This window comes from Paramormyrops kingsleyae, chromosome 25 (assembly GCF_048594095.1).
Source record: "Paramormyrops kingsleyae isolate MSU_618 chromosome 25, PKINGS_0.4, whole genome shotgun sequence".
NCBI classification, from domain to species: domain Eukaryota; kingdom Metazoa; phylum Chordata; class Actinopteri; order Osteoglossiformes; family Mormyridae; genus Paramormyrops; species Paramormyrops kingsleyae.
In genome coordinates, this window is record NC_132821.1 from 13,321,296 (window position 1) to 13,333,100 (window position 11,805).

The 11,805-nt window shown below is 40.7% G+C and overlaps 2 long non-coding RNA genes across 4 annotated transcripts; both read left to right on the forward strand.

The window, feature by feature from the left end:
* Positions 1-1,088: 1,088 nt before the first annotated feature.
* Positions 1,089-3,160, forward strand: LOC140582806 (uncharacterized). 3 transcript variants are annotated; one of them, XR_011985590.1, is made up of 7 exons: positions 1,089-1,245; positions 1,650-1,821; positions 2,046-2,210; positions 2,333-2,384; positions 2,457-2,487; positions 2,658-2,724; positions 2,878-3,160. It is a non-coding gene; the product is annotated as an uncharacterized lncRNA (long non-coding RNA). The 3 variants fall into 3 exon arrangements; XR_011985588.1 differs by lacking the exon at positions 2,457-2,487 and having other exon boundaries at positions 2,878-3,156; XR_011985589.1 differs by lacking the exon at positions 2,457-2,487 and having other exon boundaries at positions 2,046-2,096; positions 2,878-3,156.
* A 5,065-nt stretch (positions 3,161-8,225) lies between these two features.
* Positions 8,226-9,158, forward strand: LOC140582944 (uncharacterized). Its single transcript, XR_011985749.1, has 3 exons — positions 8,226-8,252; positions 8,418-8,459; positions 9,094-9,158. It is a non-coding gene; the product is annotated as an uncharacterized lncRNA (long non-coding RNA).
* Positions 9,159-11,805: the final 2,647 nt, after the last annotated feature.

Consider the following 11,805-nt stretch of genomic DNA (forward strand, 5'->3'; position numbering starts at 1 on the left):
TGTAGAACGACTTGCAGCGCCACGGCATCGATCTGTCTCTCCCAGACGTAGAGATTGATCTGGGCAGTGCCGTCCGACAGCGTGCCATTGCATTACAAACTTATTCATGAACGAACCTTCCTGCTTGCCGGCAAAGCTGTGACGTCTGCCACGCCCCCCCGCCACCTCGTGCGGAATCCCGATTGTTTGACATGCAATGACGTGAATGACCGGGCTTGGAATAACATAATTAACGCAGACTTCAATACAGTGCACTAATCAACAACAAGGAGAAACACACGGTAAATTCTAGATTCCGCACGAGGTGGCGAGGCACACGGGAGGATCGTATCAATTGTTGTTGATTACACAGGAAAACAAGCTGTGTATATCTTACATGTCATTAACTTTTTCTGAATCAGTCTTTGATGCTGATTTCGAATCTGAAAACGGTTTTGCTCTATCAGGTCAAATTATTAAGATATTGTCGAACGAAGTTTTGTATTTGCCCAAACACGACTATAAACTGCTGACAGCATAATTAGCTGTTTATCATATTATGTATGTCATATATATAATTTCATTAGCTATACCTGAGTTCATGCTTATGTTTAATATTTTATTTTGCAATAACTGCTGAAGACAATTTGCGTGTAAAAATACGTGTTGAAGTATTATAACTGGAATAGAAAATTTTAGATTGCGGATATCTTGAGAATGGAGGGTGATAGAGACAAATGGTTTACATATTCGAAATCAGCATGTTTAAATTGAGTAAGAATAGATATTGGATACCAAGATATCCGCGAAAAAAAAATTTTGTTTTCCTGTGTTAGTCCAATGTATTGAAGTCTGCGTTAATCATGTCATTCCGAGTCCGGTCATTCCTTGTCAAACAATCGGAATTCCGCACGAGGTGGCGATCGAGGGGGCGTGGCAGACGTCACAGCTTTGCCGGCAAGCAGGAAGGTTCGATCATGAATTTGTATTGGCAATGTACACCTTTTGTAAAATGTCGTGATTTTCTGGACGAGTAGTTTAGAAAAAGCAATAACTGGTTTACGTTCCTGTAGGTGGCTTTGGTGAAGGCGAAGGTGGTGAGAAGGGTCTGGCTGCAGACATCCACTGAGGCTCACGTCCACTGAGACGCAGGAAGTCCACTGAGCGCCCGGAAATGACGTCACGCATAAAGTTTGGTGGATACTTTCACGAGCATTAGCAGCGCGTCCATTGTTTAGCAAGACATTGGCGAAGGAAAGTAGAACGGTAAGTTCAGTTTTAATTGTTTATATATGTTCAGTTATTAGTTATTCAGGAAGGATGGTAACTTTGTTTGCTATGTTTAGAAGTGGAATGGTTTTTGTTCGTTATGTTTAGAACGGTTGGAATTGTTTTTTTGTTCGCTATTGTTTGGCTGCTATAATTTAAACACAATTCGTGCTTAGGTTGTTGCTACATTAACTTAATAACTTATTTTCATGCGTGGATTACTCTGATCAGTTGAATGGTGTTTTCATGCAACTGAAATGCATATATACAGTAAATGTAAGTTAGCCAGACTCAAATCGCTGTGTTGCTTAATTGCATTCAAGTACTCTAACTCCTTCAAAAGCCCATAAATGCATACACAATCGTTTTCACGGTGCTTTGTTTTTCATTTTGACCAACAGATGCACAGGTCAATTTGTCGAAGGAATGCCGTGCCTCAGTTAGCAAGATGTGCTAACTGTTGCAATAGTTTCCATTGCCCTTTGTGCCCAGTAACGATGTTTAAACCGACAACGTTACTGCGAGCCCAGGTGCATTTAGATTCACACGCAAAGAATGGAATTTCATTCCAAGGTATGTAATCTATAGGAATTTCTGGTTTGTAAAATCATATTAACATAACTGGATTTTCCTAAACTCTGGTGTATGAAGTAGATATGTTCTCAGAACAGTGTTTATTTAACTACATCTTACTAACATTTAGCATTCCTTGGTACCCATTTGTGTTGTACCATTTCATGCATCGTATGTTTCTATTGGAAACAACTGTCCTTAGTATCATGCATTGTATTTTGCAGGATGTTCCAAAACAGATTGGATCTGTGGACTGTGGTGTGTTCATGTTGATGGTAAGAAGGACCACCTTGAATTGTCGGGTGTAACACTTGTGATATACTTTCAATTGATGTTTTTGTCAGTATGCACTCTGCATGGCCTTGGGGGAACCATTCCACTTTACTGCTGTAAGTACGTCATTAAGAAGATATTCTTTGCGACGCTGTAGAATGTTGCATAGTTATCTATACGAGAAAAAGGTGCCCTTTCTAACATTCTGAATGCATGGTTTTTGTCTTTTTATATTCAGTCTAACATGCAAAGGATAAGGAAATGGTGGTGCCTAACAGTGGTCTGGAAAAGTATGTATGGAAAGCATCGTGTTTTACATTGAGATGCATTCAGATGCAGAATCACGTGTCCTTTCTTTGCAGTGAAGGAGGTTTGTCAGATATAGAATACCAGGTAAAGCTCAGCAGGGAGGTTTTTTAAGGTGATATTCCATTAATTCATCAGTGGTAGTGCATTCAGCTAATGGAGAGGTTTTGCATATATGGGTAATTCACCATTGATACATTGAGATATTGAAACATTATGTCTTGGTAGTGTAAATGATGTGTACTTGTACTACTCAGACATGGACTGAGGAAGACTGAGGAAGCTTCACACCTGCTGAAAGCAAACTTGGAGCCTCTCTCGAGGGTGAGACTGCTCTACAAAGTGTAATAGAATAGAATGCTAGTGGTGTGTGTGTGTGTGTGTGTCCCTCATTTTTCTTAGGTGGTTTCCTGTTGATTACCAGCTGCACCTGATTAACTTATTCGATCCCTGATATTCACTTCCAATGTCATATAGGAGTCGTGCATCATGAGGGACCTCTGCAGTGCCGTGTGCTGGATTCGCAAGAGGTCCTGGAGGGTCAAAGTGACAACAGGAATGATCCATTCATGTTTATTTTTAATAATAAGGAGGACATGGAAACCTTGCTCTCCAATTGCGTTGATAGGATGGGTCTTAAAATTCATGCCATGTTTACATAAGGAAAAATTTGTATTCTTTTTATTCTGTTCCATATACTTTTTTTTTTTGCACGTTTGTTCAAATTTATATATCAATACACTACAAGAAATGTTTGCCAAATTATCTATGTATAGTGATTTATTTATGTAACACTTACATTATCTTCGAATAACAGAAGTATGGAGTAAAGCTCTGCGAGAAGCATAATTCTGCAGTCTTTAAGGCTTCAATATAATACTCTGAGGGGGGAAAAAATCTGGTCACCATTGACAGTCACAATCAGGACTACAGGTGATATAATTTGATAAGTACACAATTTTATTAAATTTTAAGTTATGCAATTCTTAATTATACGTACAAACTACTTTTATAAATGTATAATTCAAATGTGATAAGCACAAACTATTTTTAAAATAATCTATGATTTAGTAATACAGTGGTCCCTCGTTAATCGCGGGAGTTACGTTCTAAAAATAACCCGCAATAGGCGAAATCCGCGAAATAGGATTCTTTAGAAATCGAATATTTTCGTAGTATGAGCATTGGAAACCTGTTTACGACCTTCTAAATACGGATTTTAACATTATTAGAGCCCTCTAGACATGGAATAACATCCTTTAGTCACCAATAGTTTATGACTGCTGGACAGGGAAGCAGGAACGGGGACACGAGGAGTCAGGATTGAAGGATTTATTTGGAATCACTCCACATGCGGGACAGGAACATGTAACATCAAAACGTCAACGACAGACCTGGGGTTATAGACACTGACAGAAACAGAATCAAATTGACTGAAAACAACTGGTCACAATCAGGGCTGCATATGTGGTTAATAAGGGGGCGTGGCACACAAGAGGATCGGACAGGTAGGTCATGAAAATTACACTCGTATTACCCAAAATATTAGAAAAAATAATAGAAAATAAATATTAGACATTATAATTGTTATTATTATACATCTAATTACGAAGAGCAAAGATGCTTCCGGTGCGTAGCGATGTATCATTTTCATTGTCTCGATCAACTTTTTAATCAATAGACAAAAAACCGCGATGGAGTGAAGCCGCGAAGTGGCGAGGGACGACTGTATATGCATACAAACAAGTGATAACTGCGAACCATTTTTAAATGAACTAAAAGTAAGATGTATAATAGAAGATATCTATGGCTGCGTCTCAGTGGATTAGTGATGCCACTTCCTGCGTGTCAGTGGACGTGATATCACTTCCTGCGTCTCAGTGGACATGAGTCTCAGTGGATCTGCAGCCAGACTCTATTGAAGGTGGTGGCAACATCACCGGCAAAAACTGTGACCGCCCAAGGCACCGAGAAAAAAGCGAAGAGGTACACGGTGTTGGACGGCATTGCCTAGATGAATCTATGAGTCTGGGACAGATCGATGCCGCGGCGGTGCAGTCCTCCCGTCGCCTTCAATCTTTCCCCCAGTCTCTTTGAGGGAAAGGTGCAGCTGACGGCAACGACAGACACACAAATGGAGAAGATCGGTGCACGAGGTGGCGAGGCACACGGGAGGATTGCGCATAATCTCAGTATTAATTGTTGTTGATTAGTCCAATGTTTTGAAGTCTGCGTTAATTATGTCCTTCCGAGTCTGTTCATTAGCGTCATTGCTTGTTAAACATTCGGGATTCCGCGAGAGGGGCGTGGCACACGGGAGGATCGAAACAGCAGGGGATGACAATGATTTGGTGATTTTTTCTTTCTTTTCCCAAATAGAGGTTACTGACAAAGTGAAAAAGCTTTGATTCAGTACACAAATTTATGTGGTGCTTCTATGTATTCTCGAGAGGCTATTTATAAAGTGCTTCATGTAAGCTGTCGCAAGTTCATGTCATCATTTATGTCATGATGGTCCTTTATGGATTGTGCCTTAATGAATGTGTTTTTAGGATTTTATCCATTTTCATTTTCTTTTTTTACGCCAGTGTTTGCTATGGGGGAGACTTTTAAATTAATTTTTTCCCTCTATTTTTAGTTGAGGAAGATTGAGGAAGATTAATATGTACACATTTGAACAAGTTTATATAAAGTGTGTGTGTGTAGAATATTTGCATTGTTTGTGAATAAGCATGCATAACCCCACTGCGACCAGTTTAATAAAATTGTCTATTTGAATTGCTGTGATTTACTTGGTGTAATTGTAGATTGTTTTGCTCTGCAAATAAATAATTTTAAATGCAGCTATTAAAAAAGACAAATCAAACGTAAAAAAGCAGTGAACATTACCTATTCTTAAAGGATTGATATACATTTAGAAAGCAGGCAAAAAATATAAATATGGAAGAATATACGTATGCTTTACCTAATATATTTTTGTGAAAGATAAACGAAGTCTGTGTGCATTTTACTCAAGAAAGCCTAGCATTAAATTTACATGAAAAAAGTGTTTAGAAAGAGCTGCCAAGGTTTTTCATATAAATCTTTATATAGTCATTTAAATGTATTTTTTATTGAGACAGATGATATGCACGGAGAGATTGGCCCGTTTTCACGCTTGTCATGTGGCTGCCGTGACCACGCCCTGATCTCCGCCCTCGTGAGGCCAACGCTTCGCATTCTACTGCTGGCCTTCGAAGAGGTAAGACGTGCATATGTTTAATGGTTTGACGAGTCACCTTCGCACTTGTTTGTTTATGGCTTGTTGTGTGTTCTTTTTAGACAGTTTTAGTTCCTGGTATGGTTTTGTCAAATATGATTTTTAGCTTGTCAAGTTTTAAAAGGCAATAGTCGGTGACGCACCTAAGCAGCCACCACTAGGAATTAAGCGTGTTGTTAAATCGCCATTTTGTAGTACGAATTGTTTCTTGGTTTGTGACCTAAACGAAACACGGAACACTTTAAATTTTCTAGTAGTTTTTAGAGCGGCTGTTATTGGTTTATCTCCCCCTGGAAAGTGTGGCAATGGACTGGTGAAGCACTAATTGTGCACAGCTGTGACGAGGCTTTTTTGTGGCGGAAATGTTATGTTGCTTTTGCAAAACATGTAATATATATAAATAGTGCAAATGATACAATAGCACAAAAGTAGTCGAAACTGGTTTTATTGAAAGAGGGACGTGCTTTTGTCATTTGCAGTTCGGTGTTAGAGTTATAACGGCAATAGTGGTTTAGGCGCCTAAGGCTACCACTGGGAAGCATGTTGTTAAGTCGCCATTTTTAGTACAAATTTATTTGGTTTGCGACCGATACTAAACAAACTAGTCACCTACTAGTCACCTAAATGTTAGTAAGATGTAGGATTTTTAGTAGTTTTTAGAGGGGCTGTCATTACTGTATCTCAAACTGGAACAAGAGCTGTGTGGTAATTAGCAGAAGGACTTGAATCAGGTGTGTTAAATGAGGGGAAACCCAAAAATGTGCAGGATTCCGGCCCTCCAGGACTGGAGTAAAACACCTCTGGTCTATCGAGTTGTCTTTGTTTCATCGTTGATGATTTCGTGTATTGTGGGTTTTAGATGGTATAGTCTGTGGCAAGTTGGTTTAGATATCTTTCAGTTCGCTGTCAGATTTATATAAGCTGTAGTCGCTGAGGCGCGGACGTATCGACGTTAGTCTGCCTTTAAAAATATCCGTATTTATTGAAGTACATAAAGCTTTGCATGTAGACATGGGTCGGAATACTGTTTTCAGAAAACGGCAGTGTCATCGCCTTCTCATTCAGCATTTGAGACCAAGGAGAGTATTGTCGCTTTTGGTGCATCTGCAGTATGCCGACTTAGAGATGTGCGCAGTTTCCAGAATTATCATGCTAAACGTCCATATTGTTTATGTGAGACATACTGGTTGCTTGTTTTGCAAGTAAGTTTGCCAAAGTCAACATATGTAAAAGTTAATTTGAGTGTGTGGAAGAATGGTCCTTTGCTGGCGATAATTTTTAAGTTTGTGTTTTTAAGTTATATTTTGTTTAAGTTATGGGTCATTTCATGTCAATTTGTCAAATCAGTTTTGGACCTCGTGAAACTGAAATTAGGCGAGCAAACGAGCAAAGTTAACTTTTTCCCGGGGGGGGGGGGTATGACTTTGACTGGCTTTATCTTAATGTAATCTGCACAGAAATGGCCGTCATATCGTTTTAAAGGTATTGCACAGCTCTATAGATTGAACAAATATGCCATCTCCATATACATAGTCTCTATGTAACAAGTACTTACATCTGTGCTTGCTGTACTATTTCATGTCAGTTTGGCTGCCATCAAAAAGGCCCACTAGTGATTTGAAGCCATGTGACACCATGTTTAAGTCATAAGGCTTGTTATTAAGTTTTCAATATTTTAATCGGCTATTGCATAGTAATTCATTTGGGCGATGGCATATTTGTCCAATCTATAGAGCTGGACAATAGCTTTAAAACAATATGAGGACCATTTCTGTGCAGCTTACATTAAGGTAAATATAGCAGTCATAGCCCCGCCGGGAAAAGTTAAAACTTTGCACGCTTAAATCTCCCTCTCAATATTGATCCAAGACACGCCCAGTTTCAGTTCCATGAGTTTCTTATGTGACCAAATCACCAAATTTTGTTAAAATACATGACGACGAGGCCCGAAAGTGTGATTTGACATGGAATGACCCTTATGTTCACTGTAGCTATGGAAAAGGTTTAATTGGACAATAAAATGTTCTGTTCTATTTTGTCACTTTGTCACATTTTGTCATGTTAGCTCCCATATGTGATAAGGTTAATTAGTGTAATGCTCATGCTCTGTTACATACTGATCAAGTTATCACCATTATATTTGGGCAAAAACACCTCAGTCTTAATAGAATGATTGATTATGAAAAATAGACTGAACTTATTAGGTTTTTAAAAATCTTAAAATTGCAATATATATATCACAGAAAGAATAAAAATTGCAATGTGATTTTTCTTTACCCAATATCATACAGCTCTAACTGGCATGAAACAAATCTATGTGAGGCAACATGACGTCCCAGCCATGTTTGTCCTCTGCACTTTTGTCAATTTGACTGCTGTGGCTAGATCTTAAAGTAACAATGTAATATATCCTTGATAAGAAACAAACTTCATACCAACCACACTGCTACAATTGGAACAGTGGAAAATGTTTCTGTATGTGTATGGGCAGTTTCATTGCATACACTAATGAAATGCTTGTACAATAAATGCACGCCAGTCATTAACTGATGCATGTTGTCTTTGTAGACTTTGAAGAGCTGTCGCATCAAAGGTAAATATTTTGAAGCTGATGTCTTCATCACCAATTATGTTTTAGCTTAGCTTAATGAGCTTGCTTGACCTTAAAAGGCATATCAAGTTTATATGTCGTTTTCGACAAAGATGACTGTTGGGAAATGTTGGCGCAAAGAAACTTGCTTGTCTTTTTCCTCTGCAGATTTCTGGTGGACTAACACACTCGAAGACAAAGTGATAGGCGGTATGCTTTGTGCACTTGGACAGCTCTGCATTGCTAGCTCATGTCACTATTTTACTGCATAGATTTACTATAGCATTAGAAACTTAGTATTCTATGGGTAATTATGTAACTGCTTACCACGAAACAGCTGTGCCATTGTGTGTTGCATAGACATTGGATGTGTAGTGACACAGAAGCCATCGCACAATGTGAGAAATGGCCACGATACTAATGTTAAGCAGCCAATGTGTATATTTGTATTGATGGGATGAGGAATCTGTAGGTCTTTCAATAAATTTGTATTTGAGTGACAGGACAAATCGGCATACATGCAACAAACCTTTAGGTCAGTGCTGAGGCAAAACTTGTTGACGTGTGTAATATGGATGCTTGGCAGTGTGACTTAACAGGTAAGTTGTAGAGTTTTCTGTCTCTGTCTTAAAAAATCAAGTCATGCGAGACAGATGTATTATAGGATAAGGAGTGTAAACAGGGCAGAACGATGTTGGTGTACAGTCTGAAAAGACCACCGTGGGAACCGCTCCTGACAAAACACATCCATGTATATGCATTTGACAGTATGACTGCAAAGTAAAGTTGGAAGGAAGTGTGCCTTGCATTTTTTCTTTTTTTTCTCGCCCCTGTCCATCTGCAGATGCCTCGCACCAAGGCGTCCCGGCGTTCAGCAGCAGCGAAGAAGAGGCTAATGGATAGACGTCGAGCTACTGGTAGTGATGTTGTGGCTAAGACTGTTGACGGGGTTACCCCTATTCCCCGACCCAAAAAGGAGCTGACCGTGACTAGCCTGACGAGCCACAACCAACAGCCTGACCCCGCTGCTGCTGCCATCCATGTCGTGGCTATGACTGACGGGGTTACCCCTATTCCCCGACCCAAAAAGGAGCTGACCGTGACTCGGCGGATGAGCCACGACCAACAACCTGACCAGGCCGCATGGCTATGACTGACCACGAGGTTATCCCATTTCCTCCCTACCGGAATACCAAAATGGTGATGACTGTGACTTTGCCAACGAGCCATGACCACCGGGTTCCCGCCCTGGGTGCCATTTGTAGGACTGTTGACAAGTTTTGTAGGTCTTCTCCTTCCCCCGGTGAAGGAAAGGCGCCGACGGACGAGGTACTGCAGCCGCCTCATAAAAGAAAGGCTGCAATTACTGACCCCACTTACTCGCCTGAATACTTGAACTTACCTGAACTTGAAGTTGAACTGAAAAGCACCCTGGCACTGCCAAACCATTACCCAGCCCTGGATCAGCAACAGCATGTGAACCCTGTAACTATACCTGTATCCCCTCATTTTCCTCAGGCACCTACAGTGAGAGGCTCATTCCATCAAGGAGACCGACGATTTGGAGTCAATGGCAACAAACAGTGTGTGGCTAATAGTTTGATGGCTATGCTGATGTGTAAAATAAAGAATGTCTTAAGCTGGTTGGTCACAGACCTTGATCAAGTGCTGCTGAATGGAGACAACCTCTACACTACCATCAGAGACGCTGGGAGAATTCGAGATGCTTCTGGGTATCTGTTTGTCAGAGATCTACCGACAGAGTACACATTGAATGGTGTTACATTTGCAATAAAGTACCACGATGACATGTTTGTTGGATTGTTTGGCATGAGTGAATATGGAGATATGTGTGATGTTCTTATGTCAACTGATGCAGCGGTAAGAAGAGTATTCTCACAGTATGATGCGTGTCTTTTTACTCTTAAAGTAAATACATGTGCCATCATTAAGCAAGGGTCATGGTATGTGGTGATCGACTCCCATTCCCGACGAGGAGATGGAGCAAGCGACGCATCAGGCAGAAGTATATTGGTGTGCCACTCTACCATAGATTGTTTGTTAGACCATGTGAATACCCTAGGACTGTCTTTAGATGCAACAGGGGAACAGTTTGAGATTACAGCTGTGAGTGTGACTAGTCGAAGCATCCTGCACCAGCATCCAGATGGCAACTCCCCAGTCACCAGCGTCAACCAGCTTACCAGCATGTCAGGCCATCCAGATGGTAAGTCCTCAGTCACCAGTGCCAACCAGCGTACCAACATATCAGACCATCCAGATGACAACAACTCAGTGACCAGAGTCCAGCAGTTTGCCAGAATGTCAGACAGCCAATATGGTGTGGTAAGGCCAAATGTGACACATGATGCAGAACCTGAGGTTGATGTCCGTGTGAACAATGAAGGTGATGTAGTTTTTATCAGTGAGCTACGCAGTGAGCAGTTTCTGTTCAGTCCTTTGACAATCCAGCAGCAAAGAAGGCTTTCCTGTAAGCTTGGTGTGGTGTACATTGATCATGGCCATGTAAACATGGATGCAGAGTTTCCAATGGGTGATCCTTGCAGAATGGTGCCAATCACTGGTGATGGCAACTGCTTTTTCAGATCTCTGGCTTTTGCTATTACTGGAAATGAGAAAGAACACAGGAAAATTAGGTGTGCTATTGTTGCTCACATACTAAGAAATGAAGCCAGGTATGTTGCTTGTCTTAGAGATGGTCACTCTTCTGTCACTGAGTATGTCACTGCATCACGGATGAAATATGTTGGTACTTGGGCATCTGAGGTAGAGATTCAAGCTGCCGCTGATCTGCTTGGTGTGGATATTTTCACATACTCTGACAACAAATGGTTGAAGTACTCCACATGTATTGGTTCTGATCAGAGAGGTATATACCTGAAACATTGTAATGAGTCACATTATGAGGTTGTAATTTGTGTGAAAGGGCATGACACTGAGGGTTGTGCAACACAATGCTCTGAAATCGATAACGCACCATCTGAAATGGCATCAAGTCGACGAAAACTTGAACGAGAAAAAAGACGGTATGAAGTAAGTATGGTGTACAAGGAGGAACAACTTGAGAGAAGCATAAAGCGCTACCGTGAGGATGAAGTGTACAGAGAACATGTGAAACAGTCAAGTGTTACTAAGTACGCAACAGACTTGGGTCACCGCAAACATATACAGCAGTCAAGTGTGAGTAAGTATGCAACAGATAATGAACATAGGCAACGTGTGAAGCAGTCGAGTGTGAGCAAGTATGCGACAGACACTGAACACAGGCAACGTGTGAAGCAGTCGAGTGTGAGCAAGTATGTGACAGACACTGAACACAGGCAACGTGTGAAGCAGTCGAGTGTGAGCAAGTATGCGACAGACACTGAACACAGGCAACGTATGAAGCAGTCGAGTGTGCAGAAGTATGCCACTGACATTGAACACAGGCAACGTGTAAAAGACTTTATGGTTAGTAAGCATGCCACAAATGAAAGTTATAGAGAAGTTGTGAAGAAACAGAAATTTGAAGCCTACCATTGTAATCCAGTATACC